At 40.7% G+C, this 19,849-nt stretch overlaps 1 protein-coding gene across 9 annotated transcripts in view; it reads right to left on the bottom strand.

Moving 5' to 3' along the window:
* The window catches only part of LMO7 (LIM domain 7), a 136,223-nt gene that overhangs the window by 103,276 nt on the left and 13,098 nt on the right, over positions 1–19,849 (bottom strand). The window contains exon 1 of one of the 9 annotated variants that reach the window (XM_072850054.1): positions 9,365–9,550. The exons of 2 other annotated variants lie outside the window; for them this stretch is intronic. The gene's annotated coding sequence lies outside the window, so the exon portion shown is untranslated. Of the gene's footprint in view, positions 1–9,364; positions 9,551–19,849 lie in introns of those variants that run through there. 6 more of the 9 variants (XM_072850049.1, XM_072850043.1, XM_072850044.1 and 3 more) reach the window with 6 other exon arrangements.

Here is a 19,849-nt window from a genome sequence, read left to right on the forward strand (position 1 = left end):
AGGCAGCATAAACTAGATGGAGATACGTGTTCCAGTAGGACGTAAAACTTGCAAATGCAAAGTGCAACTTGAATGACTAGGAATCTCTGAAAAACCCAGTCATTGAAATTTTAATGCAATGATATAGTTACATCTGATTTATTTGGATACTATTAATTCCGTAAACAGTTTAAATGCACACCAGTTCTAAAGCTGCCATCTTAATTGATGCATGCTGATTTCAACTTTAACCAAGCGTTTACTTTCTCACATGCATTTGCAACTAACTTCAGTTAAATAAAAGTGGATACTTATGCACCTTACCAAAACAATAGAAGATTATTTTTTTAAAATTTGACAGCTGAGCTCCATACTAGTTCAGTGGTTGGTGGTAAAAGAAGGGTGGCAGTGGGCGCCTTAACCGTAAATGTTCCTAATTAAGCAGAGAAAAGGACAAAATCATCATGAGAAAACAAATGTCCAAACATTTAGTTCACCCCTGAAACAAGAAACCAACCACTGAATCCCTTAAATATGCAAAAAACTGGTTGACTGAAAGTTGTCTTTTCCAAGGAATTCACAGTATAATGGTGGTGTACTAGAACTGGGTGTTCGCTTCTGCCATAGGCAGAAAAAAAAAAAAGAAAAAAAACGTTAAACATACCCAGGGAATGAGGAATATGAAGGAATGATTTCTAGAAAAGTAATCACCGAAATAACAGAAGAAGTGGCGAGCAGAGGTTCCAGTTCCACTGCTTATGTATCTTTTAATGTTCACGTTTCATAACGTATGAGCTCTCATGCCAGCCAAATTTTGAACTTGCCCATTGTGAAAGTCAGTCACTCTGTATACCATTTCTTTTTTTTTTTTTCTGAAACATCTACCTCTCCAGCACTGCACTGGTGGTTACCTGACCTCAAGCTGTTAATGCCTTTCCAAGCTTGGGAATAGGCAATCAGGAGATAAATGAATCTGTGCACAGCTGTGTCTCAGCTGGGCTCCTACCTAGTGACCACCTGGGTCATGCAAGAAGGTTGCCCTGAACAAGAAATCAGTATGTTCTCAGCATCTGCCTTAGGAGGTAGAAATAAAAAGACTAGAAGAATATCAGCAACAACACAGCTTACAGAAGAGGACTTGCAGTACGACTTAGACACACCACAGACAGAAGAAGGTTTTGTAGGGCTGGCTGAGCAGTCCAGTCACAGAAGAAAACCATGATCTTCCTGCTGTCCTGAAATGGCACCAGGGCCTCCCTTCCCACTCTCTTCCCTATGCCCATGTGAAGGGTCTGCATTTAGAAAGTGTCCTGCAATCATCCAGTAGTACTAATATAGCACTAAAAATGGAAGAAATCCACCCCCATATAACTCCCTCACACATCCCACTGCCTCTCCCCTGCCCCAAAATGACCACAGCAATTGAGTCAGGGGTTCCAAGCACCGGGGAAGGGCACCACAGGGCTGGAGCCACAGCATGCTGGAGAGGAGAGAGGGATAACATTTGGACTTTGTGCAGATTCCTGAGAGGCTTAACATACCCAAAGATCCAGCGATTCAGTGCCCTGACCGCCAGGCTGTACGTGACTGATGGGATGGACAGCCGTTCCCAGAACTTCAAGTTCAGACAACGATAATAATAAAAAAACCCACCCCAAAAAGTTATATGCAAAATCTGTTTATACCATTGCTTTTGCTAAAGTAGGAAGACAAAGTCTGACAACTGCAGCATTTCGGTTTCAGGTGAAAAAAAAAGTTTTTACAAGCTTCAATTAAAATAGTGGCATTACTTGAAATATTAACAGATAAAATGTTAGTGATACTAAAATCACATTTGTCTAGGGCAAACGTAAAGAAAGGATTAAAGCAAATACAAACTTGGACACTTTTGCTGTAGAGGTACTAAAATCACATTTGTCTAACATTTTAATCTATTATTTTATATTTAGTATTTTAAAGTAATGTCTCTACTTCACTGTAACTGAATCTTTAAATATTTTGTTCTGTTAATTTAGAACAAAAAGATAAATGCAAGCTATAGAAAGCCACTTGATGTTTGTATTTCCTGAGTTTATAGCTCAGTTTCACTACTATTGTAATTCCAGGTCAGGGAGTATATGCTGCAAATTTCAATACAGGCTGTCAGTTATTTCATCACATCATCACAGTTTATATCACTAGCATTTATTTTTATAGGAAGGACCTTAAAGAAAACAATATCTTTGCTTACACTGATTAAGAAAAATATGCTAAAACTCTGCTGCTATTTGCAAGCAGGTCCCTGTTGGGATTATTTATGTAAGTAGCAGAGAGATACAGAGATACTGAATGAAATGGCCAAAACCAGAGCACACTTCTGCCCTAGATTACAGTTACCTCTTAGCAACTGACTGCCTTGACCCTGGATGTATTTAATACTTTGATTTTCCATATATTTTAAAATACGTGTGGTTCTCTGGAGGGCAGCGCCACTGCCATGAGCGAACCGGGGATCTAACCACAAGGTCTTGAAACTACATTCAGCAGGAGGAGGAAAAAAGGCATCAGATAAAAGAATATGCACACAAGAGCTAAATGCTTTAGATACAATTGCTTTCATGTGTTTAGCGAGGTTATTCATGCATGGAAGTAATTTCTTGTTATTACTGGAGATTTGTCAATGTTTTCAAATTTTTCAACCTTTAGTGGAAGCAGTACTTTGAGCAGCATACACACAGAGACATGGTTCGAGTCAGCTTCAGCCAAAAACATTCACCAACGCCCCCCCTTTCTCTCTCACACATACACCCACATACCCACACATAGGGTTTGGGGAACCAAGAGCCTTCTCGCCACGTCTTCCCTCCCATCCCCACATCCCCTGACTTTTATCTCTCCTTCTACATCCACAGGTTTCCAACCCATTTCACCAGGTTTACTTAGATCATTAACAAGGCAACGGATGGACAGCGAGCGAAGAAATTGTGCGGAAAGGAACATTTAACAGGGTCAAAAGACACTGTAAAGGCAATTAGTGTTATGTACAGAGTCTGGAAAAAATAGTCACAACACCACTTCCCAGTAAACTATGGCACTTGGCATTAACTGCAGCGCTTAAACGACATCATTTAGAAATTTCAATATTTTCTAGCAACAGTTATGTTGAAATAAACCATCAGGTGGAAGACACTGAAATTAATACTGACTTTGCTGACTTCAGCTGTAGAAATATTATGCTCTTCTCTGGAGTTAGAATAACTTGGGGGGAAAGGATTAGCTTAAGAGAACTCCACTGATATGACCTGTTCAAATCAAAATAAAAGCAAGACTGTAAAGCTCTTGAATACTACTCTGCTTCGTAGTTGGGGTTTTTTTTAAACTACATTTAAGTTTCAAGATATGAGAAGGAGTAAGCAGTAGGAGAAGCTATATAGAACTGCAACATGAAGAAAAATGGCATTTTTTTATTTTTGTGGGTTTTTTTCCAGAATTTTTAAAATCCAAAGTTTAAAAGAATATAAACACATACAAATAAGTATATTGGGATATTTGAAATACACTGTACGTGCACCAAGTTACTAAGCTGGGAGTGAGACTTCTGAAGGCTCCATTTCCCAAAGCTCATAGCGATATACTGCCTTACAGGTAATGAGCTCCTATATTACAGCATTGGACGGCAGAGGACGTTGCCACTGCTTCGCAGCACCATCTAATGAGAGACGCCAGGTACGACATATGACCAGAGGCTCTGTGCTTATATGTAGTCCCTCTCCTTGGCAGGAGATGAAAGAAATTGCCTCTGGCAAAGAAATTAAATAATTGCAGTCAGATGAGGAAGGATGGCTACAGAGGAAATTGAAGTCCAAGGGAGCCGCAAAAGGATGGCGTGCATTTGAAAAGATGACAGGAACACAACTAGAGGAGGCAGAATATCAGCCTGGGCAAGGGAATAAGGAAGTTTAGGCTCAGTAAGTTTTGCTGACCAACTCTTGTCTCTGACTACGTTTTTGAGGACTTCTAAAAATATGAACACTGCCCTTTTAAAGGATTTAAAGGAATATTTGATGAACATGTAGCAAGTTACGGAAGTGTCTTTATACTTGGAGAACTGTGAAAAGAACATGCTCTTGTGCTTGATCACACACCTTTCAGCTTTTCAGGGGATCCTATTCCAGCTACGCCTCCTTCAAGACCCTTCTGTCATCTCACAGCAGACATGGTTCCACCCTGAACAGCAGCCCACACTACTCACCCATTATTTGTAATTATATTTTCCCCCAAGATGTAACTCCTTCACTGTTTGAGATGTATTTGCCTTTACAAAAATAAAATATCACTGCTAGCAGAAATCAGGCTACAATCAACCTCAAAATCAGGACTTCACCCTACTTAGAGATTGAAGATGACATGAAAAGGTCCCTTTTTGTGCACCACACTGCCCTGTCATCTGTCTTTCCTATCTGAATGTTTCAGTCTAGTCATTTGAGTATTTGTTAAGGCAAATACACCACTAGCAAACTCTTATTCTCCAGGGAACTCTTCTGCTTGGTTTGCAAAACCACAGATAGAAGAAGCATTTGCAGCTGTCAGAGTCATAGGTGGCCCCACGCAGGGATAACTGCGCACTTTAATTGAAGAATTAAAGTGAAGAGCAGGGACAAGAGATTGTGGTCCAGAAGGGAAGCCACGACTGACAACTGCTGCTCTTCCAAACTCTTCCAACGCTTCGTTCTTCCTATCTTTCCTCTTCGACATCACCACTCGCCACTCCACTTCTGAGCATCGATACAAGCGTTGCTCAACCACCTCCAGCATGACGCTTCCTCCAGCCATTTTATTGCTCCTCTGCAAACGCAGCTTTATTCACTTAATTATGTAAGGAGCCAAACTGGTTTGACAGAGTGCTTGCCTCCTCAACTGGGTGTGTTTAGAGACTGACTGTCATAGCAGCTACACAGAGTTGCTATGTACACTGCCCAGAGGTAGGATTTAATTACCAGTCGAAAGCAGCCAATCTCCCCCTTATTACAGAACACAAATATAATTTGCTTATATTTATTATGACATCCTTACAGATATGTTCATGACTCTTTGTAAACAATTCGATACCCTGCAAGGGAGAGGCAGAAATTTACCCCACTGTTTCCATACTCAACCCATTAAGCATTTAAAATGAGAATCCTCAATGTCCATGAAATTGAACCCAATTTTTTAATATCACTAGAAGATTCCATGTCACTGAAAAATATAATTTGTTTTCCTCTGGGAAAAAAAAAAGACAATGATATATCAAATAATTTATCTGCATACAGCTGACACATCCTTTCTCAAAGAGAGATGCTGACCTAAAGTCCTGTGCAGAAAAACAAGAGAGGTGCCAGCCTGCAGTGGGTTGGTTCACATATATTCACATAACCTCCGCTAACGATACAGCCACAGTGATTAAAAAAGCCCCCAAAAATGGACAAAAGAAAAGCACTGAGATGCAAGTGGGCAAACCGTACCAGAAAATGTTCTGTCCAGAGCTATAAAAACAGTCTTGGAAGACTACTGTGTTCCATTCATTTAGTAGGATTACGTTGGTACCTTGTAACCACAGAAAAGATGCACTTTTTAGATTATAAACAGATGCAGGTACTTTCAGCATTTTTTGTCTCTAGCTTAACTTTGTCTTCAAAAATAACAATGCATTAAATGGAGAAATATTATCAGGTACCCATACAGTTTTTCAGAAACAGAGAATATCTATGTCCTGGAAGACTGAGATTTTCTTCTACTGTAGGCAAGATGCCTCAAGCATTTCAGGTTCGAGCCGCAGTGGTTCCTATGACCAGCTGCCTTCCAGGGCATGCAGACTTCAACAATGTCTGAAGTTTTACCTAGCAACTAAGACAAAGCATAGACTGCCCCCAATTTAAACATTTTTGTCCATACACATTGCATGAAGTTATGCTAATTTCTGCTGCTTGACCTGGTACATGATTACCATTTCTACATGAAAATTTTTACCATTTTATTTACAGCTCAGTAGAGCAGTTGAAGACACTTTTCCTACCATAACAAAAACAAAATTGGGAAATGCTTTTAACATTAGGTCACTGCTTTATCAAAGCAGAATGTCGTCTTTGGGGTTTTTTTTATTTGAAATTCCAGAGAGAAAGGAATGGTACTTTGTATCACTGATGTTATTTCTGATGCAAGATTTAATTTGGGGGGGGCATCACAAAATTATGCATTTTATTGGACATACATCCTCCTAAATATTTTCTGTTAGAACAAAAAAGTTGGACATAACTTCAGCTTGAAGCATTCAAACACCACTTGCTCAATGTTTACAGACTAACAAAGGAATTATCCCATTGAGTTAAACTAGTTGTCCATCTCGCCCAGCATCCTCAGTCTGACAGTGACCTGTACTAGGTATGTCAGCACGTTCGCAGGGTGGGGAGGGAGGATACCAGTACTTTCGTATTTAGACTAGAGGAGTTCTAGCCTTCTCTATAATTAAATGGTAAAACACACAGATAGGGAGAGCAACACATCTTTTCACAAACAGTTGTCTTGCATCAGAAATCATCGGAAAGGAGAAATATCACCCACCACTTCCTCCTGCCCTCCATACACCAATTTTTTTTTTTTAGTATTTGCTCGCTTAAAGACTTCTTTGTTTGTAATATACAATAAGATAGGGAAATGTATATCCAGAAAAAGCTGAACACAACTCTAACTTGTATGAAGTCCAAAGTGTTAAATCTATACAACGCCTTTTTAACTAAGGCGTGTAACCATTAACCATGAATATGCTATTAAAAACTCATATATCTTATGCCGGCCGATGCTCTCCAAGACTGGTGCCTCAGTTTGAGAGCCCGCATTGATATTGGGTGTGAATTCACACAGAAACTGGGTGTCACTGCAGAACTGATCTCGCATATCTCCTGACATATTCTGACCTCTACTGTTAAAAAGTGGAATTTATTTTGACAATCTTTTTTTTCTTTAAAACACTGTCTTCAGCTCAATAAGAATTTTCAGTATCTGCAATTATCCAGGGTAAAGAAATGATGGGAAAATCACTTTTTACACCGTGAAGCACAAAAATAAAGTGTCCGAGCTTTTCTTTCACCCTCATATTGCTATCATCCTGTCATTTATTATAAGCATATTTTACTATTACTGTTGTGGTTTAACCCCAGTTGGCAACTAAGCACCACACAGCCACTCACTCATCCTCCCCCTGCCAGTGGGATGGGGAAGAGAATCAGGGGGGGGGGGGGGAAGTAAAACTCCTGGGTTGATATAAAGACAGTTTAATAGGACAGCAAAGGAAGAGATAATAATAATAATGATAAAAGAATATACAAAACAAGTGATGCACAATGCAATTGCTCACCACCCACTGACAAATGCCCAGCTCATCTCCGAGCAGCGATCACTGCCCCCAGCCAACTCCCCCTAGTTTCTATACTAAGCATGATGCCACATCGTCTGGAATAGCCCTTTGGCCAGTTGGGGTCAGCTGTCCTGGCTGTGCCCCCTCCCAGCTTCTTGTGCACCTGGCAGAGCATGGGAAGCTGAAAAGTCCTTGCCCAGTGTAAGCACTGCTTAGCAACAACTAAACCATCAGCCTGTTATCAACAGTATTCTCATACTAAATCCAAAACACAGCACTATACCAGCTACTAGGAAGAAAATTAACTCTATCCTAGCCAAAACCAGGACAGTGTGCACCTCTTATTCTATACCATCTACATCACGCCCAGGTCCTACACTTTGCAATACATTCCAATTAATCACCACCATTTCTCCTGTTTTTTGATATATACACACAGAAATCATTCCCTTGCTCTATGGGCCATCCCTCTTAAATGTCCACTGGGTTCATTTAGTCCATGACTTTGTGCTCCATCTCTCATAAAAGTATTTCAGGGAGGGAAAGATGGTGTGTGGTGTTGGATTGTTGCATGCTGAAGCCAATTCTCGTTCCATCACCCCTGCATTTTGCTCGGTTTCATCAAAGTTCATTCTTCAAAATTCAGGGCCCCATTTTAAATAGTTCTTCTTCCGGGTCAGCTGGTAGACAGGGCTTACAATCAGACTGTAATTCGGAATATGCATTCTCCAAAAACCCACAATGCCTAAGAAACCTTGTGTTTCCTTTTTGCTAGTTGGTGGGGACACGACTTATTTTGTTGATCACATCCATTGTGATCTGATGATGTCCATCTTGCCATTTTATTCCTAAAAACTGGATCTCCTGTGCAGGTCCCTTGACCTTACTTTGTTTTATGGCAAAACTGGCCTTCAGAAGGATTTGGACTATTTTCTTCCCTTTCTCAAAAACTTCTCCTGTATTGCCCCACATGATGATGTCATCAATGTATTGCAGGTGTTCTGGAGCTTCACCCTGTTCCAGAGCAGTCTGGATCAGTCCATGGCAAATGGTGGGGCTGTGTTTCCACCCCTGGGGCAGTCGATTCCAGGTGTACTGGACACCCCTCCAAGTGAAAGCAAACTGTGGCCTGCACTCTGCTGCCAAAGGGATTGAGAAAAACGCATTAACGGTATCAGTTGTGGCACACCACTTGGCTGCCTTTGACTTCAGTTCATATTGAAGTTCTAGCACAGAATCACAGAATTGTATAGGTTGGAAAAGACCTTTAAGATCATCGAGTCCAACCGTAAACCTAACACTACCAAGTCCACCACTACACCATGTCCCTAAGCACCTCATCCAAACATCTTTTAAATACTGTCAGTCTCCACTCCATTAGACTTTCGCACTGGGACCGTTAAAGGGTGAGCGAGTCTTGCTGATCACTCCTTGGCTCTCCAGTTAACAAATCAGCTTATGGATGGGAATCAGGCAGTCTCGGTTCGTGCAATATTGCCTCCGGTGCACTGTTGTGGGGGCAATCGGCACCTGTTGTTCTTCAGCCCTCAGCAACCCCACAACAGAAGGGTCCTCTGAGAGACCAGGTAAGGTGGACAGCTGTTTAATTTCCTCTGTCTCCAAGGCAGCTATACCAAAAGCCCACCAGTACCCTTTTGGGTCCTTGAAATACCCTCTCCTGAGGCAGTCTATGCCAAGGATGCACGGAGCCTCTGGGCCAGTCACAATGGGGTGCTTTTGCCCCTCATTCCCAGTTAGGCTCGCTTCAGCCTCCAGTACAGTTAGCTGTTGGGATCCCCCTGTCACTCCAGAAATACAGATGGGTTCTGCCCCTATATAGCTTGATGGCATTAGGGCAGACTGTGCACCAATGGCCACTAGAGCCTTGTACTCCTGTGGGTCTGATGTGCCAGGCCACCGAATCTATATGGTGCAGTAAACCCAGCTGTCCCTTTCCTCCACCCGGCTGGAGGCAGGGCCCCTCTAGTCCTGGTCATAGCATTTGTTACTCACTTCTTGTAGATATGAGTCGTGAGTCCCTTCATTAAGATCAGAAGTAAAATCAGCTCTTCTACTCTGTCCAGGGAACTGTCCACTGGCAACTGGAGCAGCAATTTTCCTGAAAGAACCCCCTTTGGTGATTGTTTTTCCTTGCAACTCACGTACCCGTGCCTCTAGGGTCAACGCAGATTTTCCATCCCAATTCCTCATGTCCTCTCCATGGTCACGTAGGTAAAACCTACAGTGACCCATAGTGTATACCCACTGTATCATCTCTCTTGAGCAGGGGAAGGCTTACTCCTAATAGCTGGGATATTGGTCCATACAGGTGGGGAGCAGGACATATCCTCTTTGAATTGCTGGAACTCCCAGGACAGTTTCTTGGCTAGCATGTCTGTCAGTTTCTCCACAGCCGAGACGCAGGCCTGTAGAGAGAAAGAGAGACTTTCTGCATATTGCTGGAACTGGCCAGCCCATTCATCCACCGTTTGTCGCTCTCCATCTTTCCAGGTCATTACTGCCAATGAGTTTGCATACGACGATGGTGTGCTCCATACCAACTTCCACCACGCGGGTTGCATGCACTTGACTTCATCTAGATCTTTGGATAACTGCTCGTTGTCCAGGTCACCATAAATCATCTCCAGCATGGCTAATTCCCTCAGGTTCTGGATACCTCTCCATGGTGGTCCATTTGCCTGGGTGACATATAACATCTTCCTTGAAGGAATACCTTTCCTTCACACCTGACAGGAGTCACCTCCTGAGGCTGAGGGCTTGTGCCCCTTTTCCAATTGCTTTGTCAATACCCCCTTCCCCAGAAAGGGATCCCAGCTGCTTGGCTTCCTTACCCTCTAATTCCAGGCTACTGGCCCCACTATCCCAGCATCGGAGCAGCCAGGTGACAATGTGCTCACCTGGGCAATAGTTGAAACCCTTTCGCGTATCTCACAGCTCACTCAGGGATTGAGATCGGGTGGTTACCGTCTTGTTTATGAGTTCTTCCTCTCCCTCTGAGGAAGAGGAAGAACCCTCCTGCTGAGTTCTTCCTCAGAGGCAAGCGGGGAATTCTTTCTCTTCCTCCTCCTGTTCTCGTGATGGCCTTGCTTTAGAGTAGTCTGCCTCCTTGCTGGTGGGCAGTATGCTTCTTCCTCCTGCTCCCTCTTAAGAGAAGCTTCTTCACCCATTAATTACTAAAGGAACTGACTTTCGCTTACAAGATTTCTTCTTGTGCATAGGGGCAACTGATACTGGCACGTGTTGGTTCTCTGGTTCAGCTGCAGTGCCTGTTGCCAGGGTTGGAGTAGCCACAGTGCCTGTTGGAGGGGTTGGAGTAGCTGCAGCATTCTTAAATAGTTGTTTAACCCTAAGCAAGGCCTATTCAGGAGAAATAAGACCTGACACCCATTCAGGAGACTTAGCAATAGGAACACGCTGGTTAGAACATCCCAAGGGTATTCAAAAGTCTCAAGAGCTATTGTAATTAGCCTGGAGGAGAAGAGGAAGATGGAGGAAGGTGTCTCCCCCATAGGTTGGCTCTCCGAGGAGAAAAAGTAAAAGGTGTAATTATTAATAATTTCCGATAGATTGCTCACAAAGTACAGCAGTGATGGCAATGCTGAGTACAAATGCCAGATTGATCTCATGACCAATAATTTTATCATACCATAAGCCAGTGTTACACAGTACACCAGAGCAATAACCTTAATTCACCTCCCAGAGGTGATAAACAGCACATAAATACTAATAAATAGTATATACGGCAAGTAAGGTGTTACATAACACAACTCTGAGAACAAATACAACAACTTTGAGAGCAAATAAATCAACATTGTGACCAGCAGCTACTAAACCAATATAATGAATGCTTGTAACAAATTTGTTTTAACACGCTCTGCTCAGATCTGTCATTATGTCAACCCTTTGAGCCCCACGTTTGGCGCCAAAAAGGACTGTCGTGGTTTAACCCTAGTTGGCAACTAAGCACCACACAGCCACTCATTCATCCTCCCTCCGCCCGCTGGCATGGGAGAGAGAATCAGGGAAAAAAGAGTTAGAACCCGTGGGCTGAGATAAAGGCAGTTTAATAGGACAGCAAAGGAAGAGAAAATAATAATAATAATAATAAAAGAATGTACAAAACAAGTGATGTACAATGCAATTGCTCACCACCCAATGACTGATGCCCAGCCTGTCCCTGAGCAGCGATCACTGCCCCCAGCCAACTCCCCCTAGTTTCTATACTAAGCATGATGCCATATGGTATGGAATAGCCCTTTGGCCAGTTGGGGTCAGCTGTCCTGGCTGTGCCCCCTCCCAGCTTCTTGTGCACCTGGCAGAGCATGGGAAGCTGAAAAGTCCTTGCCCAGTGTAAGCACTGCTTAGCAACAACTAAATCATCAGTGTGTTATCAATAATTATTCTCATACTAAATCCAAAACACAGCACTATACCAGCTACTAGGAAGAAAATTAACTCTATCCCAGCTGAATCCAGGACAATTACATAAATACACATATCCTGTTCTTTTAGCATCTGGACTCTACATATGCTACCAAACTGTCCCAACATCTTCCTTCTCTGAGAATATATTGCTTTAGGCTTTTTATGACAGATATCAGCAAAACTACCAAGCACACCAATATACAGACTATTGTTAATCTGAAACTATTCAAACGACTAGTTTTAGGCAGCACTTCCCCCCCCCCCAGTTTAAGTTGCATTTTCACTACAAAAATATTCTACAGTAGACTAGCAAGCTCTCAATTATGTACAAGTCTAGGACTCTATACTGAATTTTGACAGTACTGGTTAGTAAAGAAATCATATTCTAAATATCATGTACATTAACATCAGTGAAAGTGTAAATCTGAGTGAATTATGACTATACTGGTTGGCAAGATTTTGAAGGCAGCAAAACACCACTTTAAGTGATAGGTACACTCAGAGGGGAAAAGAAGAAACAAGGGGGTGTCTATCATGATCCTCTACTTCTAAACTTCTCTTTCTCCTGGGTAAGAAGTCTCCTCTCAGACCTTGATCTTGAAGATTAAGGCATGGACTTTACTGTACTTATCACAAATACTCAAAGAACATTTCTTCTTCCTTTCCCATCATAACGCCTGACACACTTCAAAATAAAACTGCACCTACTCGATGATGCTAAAGGTCTTTTCCAACCTAAATGATTCTATGATCCCACAGCTTGCATTATTTCCGCCAGACTTGCTGATTATCATCTCCCAAGCCACAGGAAAATTATTTGATCAAATATTTATAAACAGTATGAATTAAAGACTGTATCTCCCAGTCAGATAACACTTTTGACTAAGGAATAGAAAGAGAGCGGCACAGTGCCCAATGAGTGTTTAGCACCAAATGCTCTTTTTATCCTCATGTTTAACTAGGAAAGAGACCCTAATCTCAAATCAGCAAGTTCACCCTTATGCCAAGAACCTACCTCTTTTAGGGCTACAAGTAGGAAATAGTCTTGTTCAGTTCTTTGGCAATATTTCCTTCTAAAAAAAAAAAAAGTCTGTTTTCACCAACGACTGTGTTCTTTCCCAGCAATACTAAAATTAATGGGTTTTTTATTGTTTTGCATGTTACAACTTTATTTTCACCTTCATGCATATAGTTAAGTGATTTTTTTTTTTTTTAATCATTAAAGATTTTGCTACTGCTGGAACAAACATATGGAAATTTGCCATAACACCTTTATTGGAGTAAAAACAGGAAATGCAACAGCCTAATATGAATAAACCACTGAATCTTAAAGGATCCTCAACTGTAACTACAAACAAAGTCATTAAAACTCAGCACAGCACCTTACTCCATCGCACAGACGTCCAAGGGACAGTCTGTTGGCTTACATACACACACCCCCCGTTCAAATAACCATCCTCACATGTTTTCTTTTGCCTTCAGTTGCAACCACCATCTGCTGGAAACTAAAACAGAAAGGGCCCCCAAAAGTGTTACTGCAACTCCAGTAACGGATACCTAGACTGTAAGCAAAGATGCCAAGCAATGGGTTATACAAACTACCATGAGTGTCCTGTAGGTTTTAACATTACAATTGATATTTTAAAATATGGAACTACTTTAAATAAGGCATGTCAAGACAGCTCAGTTTCCCATCAAAAATTTTATTAATGAAGACAACAGTTTTGCACAATATAAGGAGGAAGCCTCAGTTCTGCTCTCTATGTATAGAGACTACCCAGCAGTACCTTGCAAGTGGGCTCAAAACTTTATTTATTGTTTTAAAGGCTATTGCAGAATCTGGTAGGTGTTCAATCAAATCAATAAAGTACTATGGTTCTATCAAAAATGTGATGAGAAACTGAATAGCCTAAACCAAACAGTAGTATGATCAAACAGGAACTCTGAGAAACCAATTAGCAAAAATAGAAGTGAACAAAATTCATGCAACTAGCATAATAAAGAGAGTCAGGCAAGTTAAAGTGAAAAAGGAACTAAAGACAAAATGTAGAAGAAATTCTATGGTCATGCTATAAGAAAAAGAAAGGACAGATCGGGTGTGATGAAGGTGAATAAATAGTTAATGAAAAGATGGCTACGTTCGGTTAAAGAGCTGTCAGATTCTTCAGAGAAGCATGGGACTGGGAAAACAACCACTGAGAGTAGAAGAAAAGTGTTGAAGACGGCAAAGCCTGGAAGAATTTTCTTAATTAAAGTTCTTCTGTGTTCTAGAGCATGCTCTAAGCCATTAGCAATTATCTTCAACTCAAAGGGCTGGAAAGTTCTAATTGACTGAAAAATTAAAAATGAAGATCTCCTTTAGAGATATGACAACACAAGAAGAAACCAGAATAAGAGTTAGAAAAAGATTTAGACTATTCTCCCCAACTTTAATTCCTAGAGGGTATTAAATAATGCTGATTCCCCACCACCAAGCCATAGCGGTTTGGAAGGGAGAGAACACTGTGGTTTGAAAAGTCACATATAAATTGGGTTTTTTTTTCCCTGCTTTGGCAAATTAACTGGTCTGATACACAAGAAAAGCAGTAAGTGGATGGACTTATAGATGGACTTAAGTCATGCAACTGGCAAAAAGCTTTGCAATTTTATTTAAAGACAGACAGACAAAGGAAATACAGTCTAGGTAAACAGATTAAAAGGCCATTCTGTGACAGTAGGAAGATCACACATGTAAAGAGCAGGTTTCTAAGATGCAACATCAGACTGGGATAAGGTACTAAACTGGACTCGAGAGAAGTTATTTCAAATTCCAGGACTCTCTAGTGTGTTCTTTACAGAATTAGGTGATGGACTCCAACCATACTATTTATAAACCCAAACTGAGAGGTTGCATGAGCATTATGGGAGGAGATGAGAATTCACTGTTCTAGTCCTAAATTGGAACACTGGTCTAAAGTTCAGCAAGAGAAAATTCAGCAGAGCTTAGCTACAAAATCTTATTCTTAAAACAGGGCAACCAAAACCAAAAATACGATATTCCTGTACATCTCAAAACAACGTTAACTTTTTTTTTTTACAACAGACTTGACCTCAGTTTGTAGTCAGTCATCCCCACACCCTTTCATGCAGTGCCACTGCCTTAAGTGGTTATTTACCAGTTTGCATTGGTGCTGTAGTTGTCCTACTCTTAGTTTGGTATGTGCTATTGCATGTATCACACTGCAAGACAAGACAGAAAAGAGGCTTAAGAGTATGAGGACTATTTATTTTAAAGAAGAGATGAGACAGAGGGAACACTTCTTTTCCAAGTTTATCAAAGCAAAAGTTGTACTAATTGGTTTAATTTGCAGCAAAGAAGATTGTCACATATTAGGGAAGAAAAATTAACCATAAAAGTTACGTACTGTAGACCAGTTTGCCAGTTTTTAAGAGGTTAAAAAAAAATGCCAGGAATGGTCTAGGTATAAGAATATCCGGTCTTACAAGAGAGTAGTCATGAACTACGTGACCTCTGAGCTCCTTCCAGCCATATATGCAATTTCCACATGAAAGAGCTTATTACTCATTCAGTCTCATCATCTGAATACCAAACCAAGAGAAAATTCTTAGTTAAGCATGTATGCATCTGCAGGATTTAGGGCATAAGACAGAACAAAGTGAGTTTCAGGGGGAGTTTTGGTATTGTTTTGGAAATGAGGTACTTCACAGCAACTGCTCAAAACACATGATAACCTAGACGCAAAAAGTGTCTACACAGAAATCAGTTTATTTTAGGATGTATACTCTAAGTGTCAAGTCAGAAATTCAAACCTATAATGCCGATTATGACCTGGCATTGTTAAAACAACAAAAAAGCAAACCTGTATATCCGTGGGGGGACAGACACAAGTACTCCCCCCTCAAGTAACTATAATTACTCAGATCAAGACAATTACCAACTCTGGAGACACACAGTTTAAGTGGAACTTACACTATCATATAAAACCCAAACACCAGAGTCTATAACTCTAATGTTATGGTAAAAGTTGCATAGGTAACTATGATTTATTAGAATTTAAAGGCTAAAGTACTGGTTGCATCCAATTTATGCTCTCGAATGAATTCTGTTCCCAAAATAAATTCCTCTGTATGGCCTGTTAATTCTCATCACTTGCTGGGGATGGGGAGGAAGGAACTTTATGTGCAAGGTTACTAGTGTTACATTGCTTAGAGAAGCTCTTGGTGGTCCATCTGTGCTCCTCTAGTGGCCTGCTGCCCTGGAACCACTGGAGATGCCTGCAGAGAGATGGGAGAGAACAAGGTGGTGGTGCTGACGATGCCTATGCACCATTGGCACTTTCAACATTTCCACAGAGATTACATGACAGTGTCAGACAACAAAAAAAAATTCTGGTTTCTCTTTCCTTGATGGAGGATTGTCTTGATCTAATAAAAATGACTAACCTACAAACTCTGAAGGACAAAGGGCTCCTCCTGAGCACCTCCAATGACAGAGTTATGTGGGAATGGGGCAGGTACCAGTGGAGAGAACAGCTACAGCTCCTGCAGTGTTTTCTTTGAAGAACCTCCAGAAACCACATAAGAAAAATAACAGAAACATATTTTTTGGAAGGGAACATTCAGAGTAAAAGCAGGTCTGGACTTCATTACATAGCTTTTGGTCACAGGTGCTACACAAATCCACCTGCTCAAGGCATCATTTTAGACACACATGTTAAAAGAAAAATAATTTAAAAAAATATCAAGTTTTTGCCACCTCAAGGAAGAAAATGTAAAACCCCACACAGCCTTGCTGCCAGAGGAAGAAATGGAAGAAACACAGGACAAAAACGGAGAACCCTAGAAGATGTGCTGTTCATGTTTGCATTTGAGAAATAAGGGGGTGGAAAGATGAGAATGGCCACTTTTGTTGTCTGCCCCATCTCTCCAGCGTGCACTGACAGCGTCCAGCACAGCCCTCACATAACCCTGCCTCAGGTCGGCAGTGGGGACATGACTTTGCTACACCTTGGTCTCCTGCCTTTGCTTATACCCCGTGCTGGAGAAGGCGCGAGTCTGGATAATTCCAGTTCCACTGCTGCTTCCAGCAGCCCCGTGCAACATTACTGTTGAATTCAGGGGGGCTTCACAGAAACCGAGCAAGCTGGGACAACCCCAAGGCCTGATGACCAAACACTTCATGGTAATGGCAGCTGGCACAAGAACCTCAAAAAATCCCAAATACAAAAGTCAAAAGCTGGTAGATCAGAGGTAGCCCTCCAGGGTTTTGTTTGAACAAAGATTTGTAGTAGTCATGGCTACATACACATTAACATATGCCAAATTCATACCGACATGTGTCTCCGTCAAAAGATATGTCTATGAAAAGTGACTGTCAGTCTTTGTATTAGATTTATCAAGAGAGATCAAAGGACAGATTTGGGGTCAATAAAGTGAATGACCCAACTTTCATTCAATGGCTTTGAAGAAGCAAATTGAAATTAAATAATGATCAACAAAACCAACAAAAAGCTTGTTAATATTCTTGCCTACATGCAGGAATAAGTCTACAATATAACTACCCAAAACACTTTTTATCAAACCAAAAAATGGGTACAATCAAACAATTCTGAAAAATATATTCAACATTATTTGAAAACAGCTTATTCTGGAATGAAAGATTTCCCTTAAAAACACTGTAATGGCAAGTTGAGAATCCCTGCAAAATATCTTCTGAATCCTTGGGAAGTCACACCACACGGCAATGGAAGACATTTGTTTTAATCAAATCTGAAAACTTTGCACAAAGTGAAATTGAATTAAGCAGTAAACGTTTTGCTGTCTAATGAAAGTTTTTGTGAGCAAACTTGTGATACCAACATTTTGGCTAAAAAGAAAAAAATACATGTGAAAAATACTATGGCAGAAAATTCTTTGTAGCTCTTTACAGTAAAGTAATTTTACAAACATTGTAAAGACTTTTGTGCTACTCAAAAATGCACAGCAGTGTTCAGATTAACAGAAAATAACTGACAAAACATCAACTCAACTGCTTCCTGTGTCTTGATCCCCTTTTTTTTTTCCTCACATAAATGAAACATTTGTGAAATTCATAGCATCTGAATGCCGAATACACATTTTTTCAGTATGAGATACTGAGGGCTATTTTAAGATGCTGGAATGTCATTAATTTGTGCCCCTTAGCTCAGCAACTTGTAAATTATTAGCTCTAGAGCACAAAAACAAAGTAAAGCCTGTCTAAGTCCATTTCATCTGACTACTAGCATTTAATTTAAACATGATTTCAAGATCTAATGCCAAAACCCAGCATATATACTATTTATCATAAAATTGAAAAGGAAGCCTGATGTATGATATATACCTACAGGAAGACAAGAACAACTTTTTTTTTTAAGCCTAAAGCTTGGCCCTTTCAGTTTCCCAAGATTTCAAACAAGTACCTACATTTCTGCTGGTAATGAAGCCCCTGAGGAGCAAGTTTAGCTTGAGACATCACTGTCAAACCTTTTTCCTATAGTGTCAATAGGAGGGGAGTGAAAGAAAAATATGATTAAGCATAATGCTATTTAAATATCTATTTTTCTGGTTATAAGAGATTCCTGTATTTAATGGCAGCCTCACACCTTAAAAAGGGAAGAGACTTGTACTATCAGATTCTCATTCCTGACGAGTTTTACAGGAAATAGCAAGTCCGTGGCTGTTGTGCTCCATCACAGGGGGCTGCACGAAGGGTTGCAGGACTGCGGCAGTTCTGGTAGCTCTGGTGTCTGGAAAAGCCTTAAACTCTCAAGAGGTCATAAGACTCCCCAAACAAGGCTAAAATTGAAATTATATAGGGAAAAGTGTGGAGCTCCAGAAAGACTATGAAAGTTTGGCTTTAGGAGAAGAGCTCTCCCGACAGCAAATCACTTTGAATGGAGCAGCAGACACTATTTTGTGTTGGTTTTTTAAATCCATGAAACAGAACACACCTACCACTTATTTTTTCATCCCGAGCAATTCATTCAAAGTCAAAGCTTTGGTCTGAAGCTTAAGGCCTTTTATTTTATTTAGTTCTGGGCTAGCCTTAAAGGAGCAGTGAGAGAAGTTTAAAATTGGCAACATCATTCACCAGGAAATACAAGTTATCTGCTCTTAGGCACCTATGGAGTACACTTGTTTCAAGTTCTTCAAGTTTGAGAAAATAAAATCTGGACTTCAAATATTCCCTACTGTAATTAATGACTTGCTCTAACTTGACTTTAAATGTGTTTAATCACTATGAAGTTTGGCATCACCTGATATTTTAAAGTAACAGCTTTAAAATGGTACTTTACTGTTTAACCAACCTCCACTTCGAGCCACGGGGACCTTCATATTAGGCTTCAAGAAGAAGGGAAAAAATAAGCACTGAGCACACTGACACACCTGTGAGACTTGGGTAACAAGAGAGGCTGAAGATTCACCCATGGCGGTGAATGGTCCCGCTGCATGGTCCCACTCCTGGACAGCCCCTCTCTGCTGGGGGTCTCTGTCCTCATAGCAGGAGAGGGCAGAGGGCTCCTGTGGCCCCCTCTGCCCCCAATCCAAAAATTTGGTCAGATAATTTTAATTCTCATATACATGTGAATTAGGTTTTTAATAATTCTACAAGTCTTCCTTATTCAAAAGGATGCAGAAGCCAAAGGAACATATAGGGGGAAAGAAATTTTGAGAAAGGATGATCTAGAATTCTCTACGCCTAGACAAAGAGAAATAACATTTAAGCATCCAATTCCTAACTTAAAAAAAAAAATCTAAAAGAGCACATTTTTATATTTTGAACAGTTACCTGGATTTTTTTATAAGTCTTTATCCACCTAAAAGAAATTTTAATGAGGAAGGCATCACACTGAAGCAGTGAAACCCAAGCTAGATAATTTCCATAACCACAGAAAAGATACTTCAAGTTTCTTTTCCCTGGCAACTGTTTTTATCCCCAGTTGGAAATATCTTCTCTCTCTTTTGTGCCTAAAGAAAAAAAAGTTCAAATCCGCAGGCAGGCTGCTGTAGCAGCTCTGAGTTGAGATGTTC

This window comes from Ciconia boyciana, chromosome 1, assembly GCF_034638445.1.
Source record: "Ciconia boyciana chromosome 1, ASM3463844v1, whole genome shotgun sequence".
NCBI lineage: Eukaryota > Metazoa > Chordata > Aves > Ciconiiformes > Ciconiidae > Ciconia > Ciconia boyciana.